We start from the raw sequence: 15,141 nt of genomic DNA, 5'->3' as shown, positions 1-15,141 counted from the left end.
TTTTATATTTTTAGTAGAGATGGGATTTCACCATATTAGCCAGGCTGTTCTTGAGCTCCTGGACTCAGGTGATCCTCCCACATCAGCCTCCCAAAGATTACAGGCGTGATTACACCACGCCTGGCTATTTTCCATTAATCTTAGTCACTGGGCATGGTAATACTAAGAGACACCCTAAAGGATCTCCTGTATCCTAGATATACTCCTTCTTACCTCTATTGTGGAGTAGTAGTCCAGTTTCCCCAATGGCAGTCAGGTAAATCACCCCAGCCTACACAGTAACTCCCTTTTTGCCTGTTTACTCAGAGTCATGAGGCACCCAAAGTGGCTGAGTGGTAGTTTTAACCTCCAGTTCAATGGAATCATTGTTTCTCCTTGTGGAAGCATTTCTTTCTCTGGAACTAAGACCTTCAGAACAGTAGAGCATAAAATTGTGGGAAGAGGAAGCAAAAGTTTGCTAGTAGATGAGTAGGGGTGATGATGAGTGGTTCTGCTGCCATTTTCACCCCTTGATTCCTGAACCCATGAATCCTGGCTCTGGAAGAAACAGCACCATATACAAGATGCTAATTCAGAACATATACAGCCTTCTGGAGAACCCTGTCTTAGCCCTGCAAAGTATTCCCACCACACTGGTGCTGTGGGTCTTTGAAAGGCCATTTTACTGTTCTATCAAGCCAACTTCTTCAGGATGGTAAGACCAGTGAATTCCATGAATATGGGTCACTTTTGTTATGAAGTGAGTCTGTGTGGAATATAATTATGGTGAATAAGGCATTCTGTAAATCACCATGTGGTAGTTTTGGCAGAAGTATCATGTGCAAAGAAGATAATCATATCCAGGGTATCTATTCCAGTAAGGGTAAAACACTGCCCCTTCCACAGTGGAAGTGGTCCTGTCTAATCAACCTGCCACTAAGCAGCTGGCAGATCACCTTGGGGAATGGTGTCATATCAGGGGCTCAGCGTTGGTCTCTGCTTTTGGTAGATTGGGCACTCCATGGAGGCTGTAGCCAGGTCAGCCTTGGTGAATGGAAATCCATGTTGCTGAGCCCCGGCATAACCTCCACCTCTGCCCCCATGGCCACTTTGCTCATGAGCCCACTGGTCAATGACAGGAGTGGCTAGGGAAAGAGCTTGACTGGCTGGTATCCAAAGAATGAGTCACCCTAACCACTTGATGATGATGATTATTATTATTTTTAAGACAGAGTTTCACTCTTGTCACCCTGACTGGAGTGCAACTGTGTGATCTCGGCTCACTGCAACCTCCACCTCCCGGGTTCAAGTGAGTCTCCTGCCTCAGTCTACTGAGTAGCTGGGATTACAGGCACCTGCCACCGCACCCAGCTAAATTTTGTATTTTTAGTATAGACAGGGTTTCACCACATTGGCCAGGCTGGTCTTGAACTCCTGACCTCAGTTGATCCGCCCACCTTGGCCTCCCAAAGTGCTGGGATTACAGGCATGAGCCACCGCACCGGGCCACCACTTGACTATTACAATTGTCTTCTGCTGAGGTTATTCTTTGATAAACAATCACTGGGGCACAAATATCTTCACATTTTTTACCCATTCAGAAAGATCTATCAACATATTTCTTCCCCAAATTTCTTTGTCATTAATTTTCCAATTGTGTTCCTTCCAAGTCCCTGACCATCCAGCCAAACCATAGGCTACAGCCCATGAGTCAGGATATAATTGTGTATCTGGCCATTTCTCCTTCTAAGCAAAGTACACAACTAGGTTGCACTACCTGAAGTTCTGCCCACTGGAAAGATTTCCCTTCACCACTGTCCTTCAGGGATGTCTCAGAGAGAGGCTGTAGTGCCCCAGCTATCCAACTTCAGGTGATGCCTGGATATCATGCAGAACCATCTATAAACCAGGCTCAAGTCTTCTCTTCCTCTGTCAACTGATGGTAGGGGGTTCCCCATGAAGCCATAGGTGCAGCCTGAGGAAGAGAAAGTACTGTAGCAGGAGTCAAGACTATGGGTATTTGGGCCACTTCTTCATGCCCACTCAGGCCTGATCACATATATACACTTCCATTGATAATGGAGTGTTACTGAACACTTTCAACTTTATGGCTAGGTGGGTCAGATAACACCCAGTTCATGATGGGCAGCTCAGGTCTCGTGGTAACTTGGTGTTCCATGGTCAAGTGTTTAGTTTCTACTAAGGCCCAGTAACAGTCCAAGAGTTGTCTCTCAAAAGGAGAGTAATTATCTGAAGATTATGTCAGGGCCTTCCTCCAAAATCCTAAAGCTCTGCACTGCCATTCACCAATAGGGGCCTGCCGCAGGCTCCAAGCAGGATCCTATCTGCCACTACCACTTTAAGCACCATTGGATCTGCTGTATCACATGGCCCTAGTGGCAGGGCAGCTTGCACAGCAACCTGGACCTGTTGCAGAGCCTTCTCCTGTTCTGAACCCCACTCAAAACTAGCAGCTTTTCAGGTCTCTCAGTAAACGAGCCACAGTAGCATACCCAAAGGAGGAATGTGTTGCTTCCAAAATCTAAAGAGATGTACCAGGCATTAGTCTCTTTCTGGGTTGTAGGACAGGCCAGATGCAACAATTTATTCTTCACCTTATAAAAAGAGATATCTCAACATGCCCCGTACAACTGGACCTCTAGAAATTTCACTGAGGTCCCTGTATTTTTGTTGGGTTTATTTCCCACCCTCTGACACACAAGTGTCTTATCAATAAGTCTAGAATAATTGCTGTTTCTTGCCCAGTAGGTCCAATCAGCATAATGTCATCAATGAAATGAATGAATGAGGTATTCTGTGAAAGCAAAGGTGATCAACAGCTCTGCAAACTAAATCATGACAGGCTGTAGAGTTGGGTTTTTTCTTTTCTTTCTTTTTTTCTTTTTTAGACAGGGTCTTACTCTGTCACCCAGGCTGGGGTACAGTGGTACAATCATGGCTCACTGCAGCCTTGGCCTCATGGGCTCCGGTGATCCTCCCACCTCAGCCTCCCAAGTAGCTGGGACTACAGGTGCACACCACCATGCCCAGGTAATTTTTTGTAGAGACAGCATTTCACCACATTGCCCAGGCTTATCTTAAACTCCTGGGCTCGAGGAATCCTCTTGCCTTGGCCTCCCAACGTGCTGGGATTACAGGCATGAGCCACAGTGCCCAGCCAGGCTAAAGAGTTAATATGCCCTTACAGTAGAACAGTGAAGATATACTGCTGGTCTTGACAGCTGAAGGCAAACTGCTTCTGGTGGGCCTTATGGACAGAGGTAAAGAAAAAGGCATTTGCCAGATCAATAGCTGCATACCAGGTACCAGGGCACATGTTAATTTGTGCAAGCAATGAAACCACATCTGGAGTCATCACCTGGTTAAGCTTACGATAATTCACCATCATTTTCCAAGATTCACCTGTCTTCTGCCCAGGTCAAATAGGACGAGTGAATGGGGATGTGATGGGAATCACCACCCCTGCATCTTCCAAGTCTTTAGTGGTGGCACTAATCTCTGCAATCTCTCCAGGAATGCAGTATTGCTTTTGATTTGCTATTTTCCTGGGTAGAGGCAGCTCCACTGGCTTCCACTTGGCCTTTCCCACCATAATAGCCCTCATTCCATAGGTGGAGATTCTTCTAGCTACTAAGTGTGTCAATTCCAACAACACATTCCAGGATGGGAGGAATAACCCTGGGTGGGTTTGGGAACCCACAAGACCCATAGTGAGATAGACCTGAACTAAAACTCCGTTGATCACTTGACCTTTATAAGCTCCTGCTCTGACTAGAGGACCACAGTGACATTCTGGTTCTCCTGGAATTAGTGTCAGTTTAGCCCCAGTGTACAGTAGTCCCTGAAAATTTGATTATTTCCTTCTCCCTCATGCATAGTTACCCTGGTGAAGGCTGAAGGTCCCTTTGAAGAAGGCTGGGAGAAAGACTAATAGCATAAATTTTGGGTATTGCATGGGGTCCTTCCTTGAAGAGACTCGGCTTCCCCTCCATTCAAGGGATTCTGGGTCTATAAATTGGTCAAGTCTGAAAACTAATCGAGGAGCTGTGATGCTGTTTTGGTGATTTGGGTTACACTTTTGTTCTCTTAAAACATTTCTGCTTAGAAAAATCAACAAAGAACTTAGTAAGCTTCTTATCTGTTTCACTCCTAGGTACACCATGATTAACTAGCCAATGCCATACTAGTCTGCATGAGCTGGACTATTCTGATTGGTGTTTTGCCTCTGCTGTGCATTAAGGTAACTATACCCACCTTGCCTTTGATGGCTGGGTGCCACCACTTGGCCCTGTCACCTTGGAATCCAATTACCCCCGTTGCATGTAGGTTTCTTCCAGTTGAGTGGCTACAGTTTCCAATGTGAAGTCTGGCCTACAGAAAAGAGTGATCACAGAGCTCTCCAAGGATGCTAGGGCTCCACTCACAAATCTATTCCTCAAAATACTGGTAAAGGGTATGTCTTCTGGACTCTCTCAGTGTGGGTGAAGGGGTCTTAAATGACAGATTCACTTGGACATTCCAATCTCCTAAGCCTCTGAACCCCTTCCTCTACGTTAAACCAAGGGAGGTCGGGCATTTCCAATTCACTCTTGGTGGCCTACCTTTCGATCCATATTTCAGCCAAACAAACTGTTAGAATCCTTTGTAACTCCCCCAGCTGCAAAATTAAATGCAGAATTTCTGCTTAGTGGGCCCATAGCAATAAATTCAGCCTGATTCACCTTTATGTTCCTTCTACCATTACCCCACACTCTTAATATCCACTTCCATGCATGTTCTCCAGATTTCTGTTTGTATAAAGGAATTATTTTGGGGTGCAGTATACCCCCTCATGGGTCACACTATGTACCTCACCTTTAGGGGGCTTCTAGGACTCGAGTCTAGATATAGGTCTAGAAGCAAAGAGTGGTGATGAGGTGGGCCCAGGGGTGAATCTGCCCTGTCTTATACAGCAACTGCTTCAGGGAGGGCCATTACCGGTTCATCAGGCAATGAGGATTTATCCCCACTACTGTGGGTGAGGAAGCCATTTTTGCTAGGAGTGGGTAGGCAACTTCACTGGGGGTAGGGATGCCACTTTCACTGGGCGTAGGCCAACCTCTTCCATGGTAAAGAAGACTTATCAGAACTAAGAGGCTCAAGGTCTCCAGCTTCATCAAGGTCTTCCCATAGGTCACCAACCCAACTTACAGGATATCATTCTTTCCCAGTCAGCACCCTCACTGTAACAGTAGAGACCATGTGAGGCTGGGAAGTTGTTATTCAGTCAATCACAGGATTTGTTTTGCGTGTGATTTTCAGCAGTTTCAGTCCTGAAATAAGGTTATCCTTCAGGGCACAACTAGAAGATCTTTTATGCACTGTTTGAGGTAGGAATTTGAATCCATGATCTCATCCTTTTCTTTTACAACTATGTCCAATGACATTAGGAACAAGTAACCAAGTAACCAATATTGTTATATTCCTCAGTTTTCCAAAAATGTTTGAAATATCTTAAATGAACTCACTTAGCTCCTTGCTTCTTATAAGTGGTTGAAGTATCCAATGCAGATATTTTGCATATCTCTATAAAGAGCTAACACCATGAACAATCAGATTAGAGGGCCATTCTCATAAACCTCAGAACCAATTCAGGAAACTCGACCTTAAAATTCTGTTCTCCTAGAACCACTATTGATACTAAAATCTGCATTACTAAAAGTTCTCCTGAGAAAGAGAACCAATAGGATACACACACACACACACACACACACACACACACACACACACACACACAGATTGATTATAGGAATTGGCTCATGTGATTACGGAGGCTCAGAGGTCCCTCAATGTGCCATCTGCAAGCTAGAGAACCAGGAAAGCTGGTGGTATAATTCAGTCCAACAACCAGGAGCACTACTGTCTGAGGGCAGAAGAAGATGGATGTCTCAGTTCAAACAGAGACAGAAAACAAGTTTGTCTTCCTATGCCTTTTTGTTTTATTTGGGCCCTCAACAGATTGGATAATCCCCACCCACATTGGTGAGGGCAGTCTTCTTAATCTACTAATTCAAATATAAATCTCTTCTGGAAGCAGTCTCACAGATACATCCCAAAATAATGGTTTATCGACTATCTGGGCATCCCTTAGTCCAGTCCAGTTGACACGTAGAATTAACCACCACAGTTGTCAATTAGGAGCAAATCTCTAACATGACCTGTAAGACTACAGGAACTTTTCCACAGACCAGCTTCTGGCTCCATGCATTTCAATCTTGTTTCATTTCTACTTCCTACACGCTTCCTATACTAAGAGCCACAGGACACATTCACGCTGCATCACCCCAGGTGCGTCAACACCATGGGTGGTAGGAGTATTCCTGGAAACAAATCCTCCCCAATAATTGTCATGATACATGGAAGTGACAAAGAGCCACATTCATGAAATATATACATATATTGCATCCCACATAAATACATCCCATTTGTCCACATTAAATGCATCCCTCAATTCAAGCTTCCCTAAGCTAGATCCCCAAAATGCCCAGTTATTCTGATACCCTCTGGCAGAAGGGAAATGTGACAGAAGGGAAGTCAGGGTGAAAAGAAACAGCAGCCTTAAATGATTGTGGTTGACACAATATACCTTTGCAAATTTTACAAACGTGAAAGCATTGCCAGGGCCCCTCCCAGGGCCTTGGAAGGAGCAAGTGGGGGCCCATCATAGCTTTGCATAAAGGCACAGTCCTTAGAGATGAAAGAGATCAAGAGAAGGGTAATTACTGAGGCGGGGGCCTCAGGGCTGCATCCTCTGGCACAATTATGTTAACAAGGTAAATTATCCCCAGATAAACCTGTACCTAATAAACCTGGGCGGCTTGTGCCTGGAGCCCTCACTAGGAAGGAGGACTTCAAAGTCGATAGCCCAGTCTTCAGAGTTGGTTGTCTCCCACTGTGGACTCCAGGCCTGTCCATGGGCTTCAGGCCAAGGAAGGGCCTGAATGTCACCTCTCACAAAGCCCCAGGATGACATGGGTCACATATGAGCACCCACACTGTCTCACATACACAGACACACCTTCCACCACTCCAGAGCTCATCCATAGCCAGTGCCTCGCCTTACAGAAACCACCACACACACATACACACACCCGCCTAACAGCAATTCCTAAACACAGAACCAGGCTCTCCAACAGGCCTGAACATGGGAAGATTTCTCTTTGTAGGGAGAGATGAGGCTGCTAAGGAAATGGAGAAAATTGTTTCCTCTTAATCCCCACCAACAGGATAAGGAGTCACAAGGAGCAGGCACCGCTAGCCTCTTTCTAGCTCACACGGGCGCTGGGCTCCGTGGCTTTGCAGACCTGGGCTGATCGCTCGCTCTGCCTCCATTTTCACACAACATCTCTCTTCCTCCAAGATGCAGGGAAAACCCTGGACCAGACAGTGGGGAAAGATGTTGCATTGGGCGCTGGGCTCCGTGGCTTTGCAGACCTGGGCTGATCGCTCGCTCTGCCTCCATTTTCACACAACATCTCTCTTCCTCCAAGATGCAGGGAAAACCCTGGACCAGACAGTGGGGAAAGATGTTGCATTCACATCCAAACACTCTGTGCTTCAGAGCAGCTACGGACAGAGCTCAGACTGTGCCAAGTCCTCAGAATGTCAGCTGGAAAGCTGGGACGATGTCAGCCACTGACCGTCTGTCCCCTGCCTCCATCCCAGGACAACAGGAAACAACGTGGGAACAGGGGTGGGGAGGTATAAGGACTCTCTATCTCCAGCAGCTGTAGGGTTTGCCAAAGTCCTTGTCCCACAGCGCTGACTTTTCAGTTCCAAACCGGCACAAACTCCAGGTTTGGCCAAGGATCAGCAAAGAGTATTTCGAGAATACCAAGCTGGGAGTCAAGGTCCTGGGTTCAAGACAGTCCGGGGAGAGCGAGGGGAGATAATGGTCACGAGTGTCCTTGGAAGGCTGGGTGGGTGGGTGAGGGGCCCACCGCCCTGAGGAACAAGAGCCCTGAGTGGGCTGACCGGTAGAGCTCTCTGGGCCTGGGCCAGGTCTTTGAGGCTCTTCCGCTCAGGAAAACCCGTTCTCTTTCCTGAGCCAGAGGGAGCAGGAAAACAGGAAACACATGTTATTTGGGGGAGGCTGAGCACCCAGCCCTGAGAAGCCCCCGGGAGGACCTGCTCCCTGCATGAGAGTTTCCTGCCCCACCCGGGGACCTGCCCTGACCAGCCTTGAGGGAGAAACGTGCTTATCAAGCTCATACAAAGAGCCCAGAACTGGTAGGCCAGATGTCTGCATTCCTACTTGCAATATTCCTGTGCAACCTTGGGCAAGGAGCTCCACCTTTCTAGGCCTCTGTCTCTTCCCCTGTCCAGTGAAGGTGACTGGCCCTGCCTTCCTCTCTGCCTTGCCTGCCTCACTAGCTTTGCAACCATGAAGTCCTGGGAAACACTGCTGGGAATCCCAAGGAGATTCTTCCCCTCCCCATCCTTTAAAACTCAGCCTCCAGGAAGCCTTCCCCTAATGCCCCAAAGTGAAGATAGACTCACTTATGAGTGCCCCTCTGGCATTCACCACTTCCGCTCTTTGAGGGGCATGACACATTCTCTGCATCAGACAGAAGTCCTTGATATCTGGTCATCTTGTTCACAAAATCATGAGCAACCTGAGGTTCAGTGGGTCTGGTTATTCTTTGCTCCCCTCCCCAGCTGCCAGCAGGTGTGGGAGAAGCACTGGTTAAAAGCACCCAGCCTGTGTTGGATAATGAGACCTGCCCTCGACCCCACCCACACCTCTCCTCCTTGATCCAGTCCTGGCCAGTAAGGACTCGGGATTTTGCGAGTGCAATAACCAGGGCTCACCGGGAAAGTGGCTCAGCAGACCAGGAGGTCCCTCTGAGATCTCTCCAAGCTGCCTGTGGCCAGGACAGGGTAGCTCTAGGAAGACTTTACCGGTCCTGCGTCCACCTGCCTACATCCTCCTCAGAACAGCATTGCAGGCCTGGCTTGGCTCACTGAGCTCAATATCTCTCAAGGCCAGTGCCTGGGTGTGGTTTGAAGGCTCTAAGAAGGAGGAGGCCTTTGGAACCACTCAAGGATGCCTGAAGTGCTGAGACTATAGTGTATGTGCTATCTCATTGAGTGTGCTTATTGTGTCATTATTCCCTTAGAAGTGTTCATAATTTTTTCCCTCTATTTCCCTTCAGAAGCCTGGCCTGGGCATGATGACTGGCAAGTGCCTTAGAGAAGTTAGGGGGACTGGTGAGAGGGAGGCCAGGCTGCTAGGTTGGCTCTCCCTACAGAGTGGGAGCTGGCAGAGATGCCCACCAGAAATGAGTCTCTCTATTCTATTGTGTAGAGCCCGCAGTTCCCAGCCACTCTTGCATCTAGGCAGAACCATGAGACTACTTGTCACAGATTGAACATAAAGTTAATGACAGATGTTACATTCAGGCCAAGGTGTTTAGAAAAGGTTGTGTCTTCTCCACCCACTCTTTCCTGTCTGCTCTCTAGGTGCAGAGGACTCAGGCCTAAGAGAGGGCAGAGTCATTAGGTACAAAGAGCTTGGATCCCTGAATCACCATGTGGAAGGCCTCCTACCGACCAGGAGCACCCACAGTGGACTGTTATGTGAGTGAAAAGTAGCCTCTATTATGTTCAGCCACTGAAATTTTGGGATTTGTTTCATCAACCCGCATTACCCTAATGCAGTTGCCTTACAGGGACAAGACTGTAAGGAGGAAACGGGTCCAACACTCCAGATCTGCCTACCTAGGCCCAATGTAGGACTTGGAATGTGACTGGGCCCACTTCCTCAGCCTTGGCCTTTGGTTTGGCCCCAGTGAGGGGATGCTCTGAGTTCAGGTGACTAAGAGCAGAACTGTCTATTTCTCACTCATTTTTTGGCTTCCCAGAATCAATCCTAGCCCCACTCTAGACCCTCCTACACTGGGCCTTCCAACTTGACATTGTGACTGGGAACCTTTCCAAATCCTAACTTTTGACATTACATCCTGCCTAGGATGGTCTTTCCAATGTCTTAGAGTCTCTCTGGGATCATGGTTCCCTCCCTTCCTCAGAGTCTGTTGAGCCCTTTGCAAGTCCAGGGGCCAGATCAGGCCCGTGGCTGCCTATAGCAGGATGACTCCATGCCAAGGATGTTCTGTGCCTTATCTCATTCAATCCTCACAACAAGCCCATGAAGTAGGCACCTGGGTCACCATCTTGATTCTGACCTTTGGATGTCATAATTCCCATTTTGCAGATGAGAAGACCAAGGCATGAAGAAGGCACACTCGTTCAAGGACATATAGCTCATTTGGTAGGGCCAGGTCTAGAATCCAAGTCATGTGGTCTCTGGAGCCTGCACTCTGAACTCACTATGTCATAGTCCCTTGCAAATATAGGTGTTCAATAAATAGGTGTTAGATTAATCCTTTTTAATTTTAAAAGGCAAGACAGACAGATTACCGTTGGCCAAAGCCCCTAGGTTGGTAGTATTAGGTGGCCCTGGGATCTTCTGAAGAATGTTCCTAGAGAGGGTGGCACTTGGGGTCAAGCCACATGATCTCACTGTCCCTGGTTTTCTTTCCAAGATCCTGCCAGTAGCTCAGGAGCATGTGTTTGTGTGGTGTGTCTGTGTGTGTGTATGTGTGTATGTGTGTGTATACATGTAAATACAACAAGGAGAGGCTTTAAAGCAGAGCTATCCAATAGAAATAAGATGCAATCCATAGGCCGGGCGCGGTGGCTCACACCTGTAATCCCAACACTTTGGGAGGCCAAAGCGGGCAGATCACTTGAAGTCAGGAATTCAAGACCAGCTTGGGCAACATGGCGAAACCCCATCTCTACAAAAATTACAAAAATTAGCCAAGTGTGGTGGTGCATGCCTGTAGTCCCAGCTACTCAGGAAGCTGAGAGAGGATCTCTTGAGCCCAGGAGGTGGAGGTTGTAGTGAGCCATGATCATGCCACTGCACTCCGGCCTAGGCAACACAGCCAGATCCTGTCTCGGAAAAAAAAAAAAAAAAAAAAAAAGGCAAACCATACATATAATTTTAAATTTTCTAGTAGCTGCATTTTAAAAAAGGAAAAAGAAACATGTAAAACTGACTTTAGTAATGCATTTTAATTCATTATGTAAGAAATATTATTTCAATATGTAATGAATGTGAAAAATTAATGAGAGCTGGGTGCAGTGGCTCACGCCTGTAATCCCAACACTTTGGGAGGCCAAGAAGGGGTGGATCACCTGAAGTCAGGAGTTCAAGACCAACCTGGCCAACATGGTCAAACCCTGTCTCTACTAAAAAAAAAATACAAAAAAATTAGCCTGGTATGGTGGTGTGCACATGTAGTCCCAGCTACTCGGAAGGCTGAGGCAGGAGAATCACTTAAACCCAGGAGGCAGAGGTTGCAGTGATTGGAGAGGTTGGACATCGCACCACTGCACTCCAGCCTGGACAACAGAGTGAGACTCTATCCCTGCCCACCTCCCCACAACAAATTAATGAGATCCTTTACATTTCTTTTTTTGTACTAAGCCTTCAAAGTTCAGTATGTACTCTACATGAACAACATGTCTCAACTCGGACCAGCCATATTTCAAGTTCTCAAGAGACATAAGTGGCGAGCGGCCACACTGCATTGCACAGCACAGCTCTGTAGAGGCTCTGGCCTTGTGGGGTCAGGCTGACCCTGGAAATGAGGCTTTAGAGCTCTCCATATGGTGTGCCTCCAAGACTCTGGAGAGCCCAAATACTAAGGCCTCGCCTAGCAGAGAACTATGAAAGTCCCTAAGTAGCATGCAAGCTAATAAATGCTGAATAAACACAAACTGCTATGTGTTACGATCCAGGGAGCGCAGGAGATGGTTTTAATCTGCTGCAAAATTGGCATGTGTTTGTACTTTCCTATTTACAGTAGGCCTATGAGGAGCCTTGTAAAGAGCTCGAGGAGCGCCAAATAGCCCAGCACTCAATGCAGCTGTTCTGTGTTCCCAATTACTCCAGACCCCCAGGTTACAAGCAAGCGCAGATGAAATGCAGAATGTTTTCACAATTGGGAAGCACTGTCTCTAAACCGTGAGGGGAGAGAAATTGAGTGAAGAGCCAGGTTGGGAAATTGTTGCCAGTTGTGGTATATGGGAGCCAAAGATGGGGGTGGGACCCCAGAAGGAAGCCCTGAGTCCTGCCCTGAATCCTCCGGGGTCTGTGTCTAGGCCTGCAGGTGCCCCATGAGGCAGAAGCTGCAGAAACTCAGGCCTGGCCAGCAGAATGAGAGTGGTCCACTGGAGGCTGGGCCAGCTTGCAGGCATGCGACCTGGGCAGTCACACAAGGCCCCGCACTTAAAAGGGGCTATGCTCAGAAAGATCCTGCACTTGGGTTAATGCCCTGGTATCGCCATCTTGAAATTCATAGTACTTTTTGAAGCACGGGCTCACGTTTTCATTTTGATGGGGCCCCTCAAATTACGGAGCAGGACCTGAGTGGAGGTCACTGTAAGCAACAACAAGCCCTTTCTGCCTGCTAGGGAAGGGCTGAGCAGCCCAAGGTTGGCCTTCCCGGGACCAGTACAGGCATCTGTCTCCTTCAACAGTGCAAGGAGAGACTATCCGGAGGAAAGACCAGAGCTGGCCCAACACGGAACTCCGGAGCTGGCCCTGGAGAACGGCACCAGGATGTTGTGTGTTTTCCAAAGTTGCAATCACAATGGTCTCTTTTCATTTAAAGGAAAATACTGCAACCATTTCCTAGCAAAGGTTAAGTCCTTACACTTATTTAAAAAAAAAAAAAAAAGTTTTTTATCCTGCCAAGGAATGTGCTTTTTTGAGCTGGCTTCCAGTCCTTCCTGCGGCCAAAGTTCCCTCCCTCTGCTCACAGGGAGAGCCCTGGGGTCCTAGGAGAGTAGTGGGTGGCCCAGCAGCCACTGCTCACAAAACGGGGCCAGGAGGAGGAGGGAGCTGACACCTGGTGGCTGTCCCCTGATTTACCCCTAACCAGGCAACCAGGACAGGGGCTCCCTGATGGCAGAAATCCACAGAACCCCCCCCCACCACCCCCGCCTCCACCCCCTCTGCAAAGCCCACTTCAGGCAAGGACCTCCACCTCCTCCCCAGCTATGCATGCTTTGCCCAAAGGCCACAGACCTGGCCTTGAGCTCCCACCTGACAGTTCCTGTCTACCTTTCAGGAAGCAGAGAATCCATTTAATCCCTGGCCTAGACTGGGAATGAGAGTATGCACACGGCACCCGGTGCTCACGGGAGAGGGCCTGAGCAACTAGAAAAGGAGGCGCCTGGGCGAGTCCCCGCTCCACACCTCCCTTCCTGTCTGCTCTGCCCGGCACCTGGGGGCCCTGTCTCTGAGACCTGCCCTCCATTCTTGCACTACAGCCTAGGCCTTCATTCCTCATGAATATCACTCCAGCAGTTCTTGCCTCTCCCTCTGGCATCAGTTCTCCCCTCTTTATTGGATTATTCTCATCGGCAACAAGCATATCCTCCCATCCTTTAAAAAAGTAATAATTTAAAAAAAAAAGGCTCCTGATCATTTCCCCCTCCCTTCCCCATGAGAGCACACTTTCTGGAAAGAGTTGTCTATATTTGCTGTTTCCAGTCAACCTTCTGTTAGTTCTCTACTTTTTTTCAATGTACTCTTAATGAATTTCACAAAGTGGCTGCACCGTGTGACCAACACTCAGCTGAAGAAATGAAGCATGAGCAGTATCAGAACCCTTTGGATGCCCGTTTGCTGTCACCACCCCTTCCTCCTTCCCAGATGTAACCTCCACCCTGACCTTTAACACTATATTAGTTTTGTCTGTTTTTGAACATTATATAAATGGAATCATATAGTATGTACTTTTTAGGTTTAGTTTCTTCTCTCAATATTGTTTGTGAGTTTCATCCATGTTATTTGGTGTGGCCATATTTATTAATTATCATTGCTGAATAGTAGACTATGGTATTGTCAGAGGTGTTTGAACCAGAGCAACTCCATCTTGAATAGCTCGGTAAAATTAGGCTGAGACCTACTGGGCTGCATTCCCAGATAGTTAGGTATTCTAAGTCACGGGATGAAACACGAGATTGGCACAAGATACAGGTCATAAAGACCTTGCTGATAAAACAGGTTGCAGTAAAGAAGCTGGAACCCACCAAAATGAAGATAGCCACAAGAGTGACCTCTGGTCATCCGTCCTCACTGCTACACGCCCACCAGTGCCATGACAGTTTACAAATGCCATGGCAACTTCAGGAAGTTACCCTATGCGGCCTAAAAAGGGGAGGCATGAATAATCCACCCCTTGTTTAGCATATAATCAAGAAGTAATTATAAAAATGGGCAATCAGCAGCCTTCAGGGCTGCTCTGTCTCTGGAGTAGCCATTCTTTTATTCCTTTCCTAATAAACTTGCTCTCACTTTATGGACTCGCCCTGAATTCTTTCTTGCATGAGATCCAAGAACCCTCTCTTGGGGTCTGGATTGAGACCCCTTTTGGGTAACAGTATGAGTATACCAATATTTGTTTATCCAGCCTATCAATGATGGATATTGGGTTGTTTCTGGTTTGAGTAACTATATAATACTCCTAAGAACTTTCTCATACATGACTTTCGGCATCAAATGAATGCATTTTAGGAGGTATATACCTGGAAGTGGAATTTCTGGGTCATAAGGTATGCATGTGTTCAAATAGTTTTCAGCTTACACCATCAAGATATAAGAGTTCTAATAGTTACATCACATCCTTACCAATTCTTAGCATTATCACACACATCAGCTTTTCCCTGGGACCCGGGTCTGCCACCCTACCCTGCAGATCTGGAACTTGCCATCCTCCACAATCACATGAGCCAACATACATACATACATACGTAAATATTATTCATACACACATACATACATACTGGCCATCCATTCTCCTGGTTCTATTTATCGGGAGAACCCTAATACAATTCTCTTTATCAGATTAAGAAAATTCTTTTCTATTCCCATATTATTAAAAGTTTTTTCAAATTGTATGTTAAATTCAAAAGCATACATTTTTCAAAATAAATTTTATCAAATAATGTTTCTATACCAATTAGGATGGTCTTGTGCTTTTTTCCTTTATTTCATAAAAGTGATTGACTAAACTGTGTGGGGTT

This window comes from Macaca nemestrina, chromosome 13 (assembly GCF_043159975.1).
Source record: "Macaca nemestrina isolate mMacNem1 chromosome 13, mMacNem.hap1, whole genome shotgun sequence".
NCBI lineage: Eukaryota > Metazoa > Chordata > Mammalia > Primates > Cercopithecidae > Macaca > Macaca nemestrina.
Note: the sequence above shows the minus strand (reverse complement) of the source record.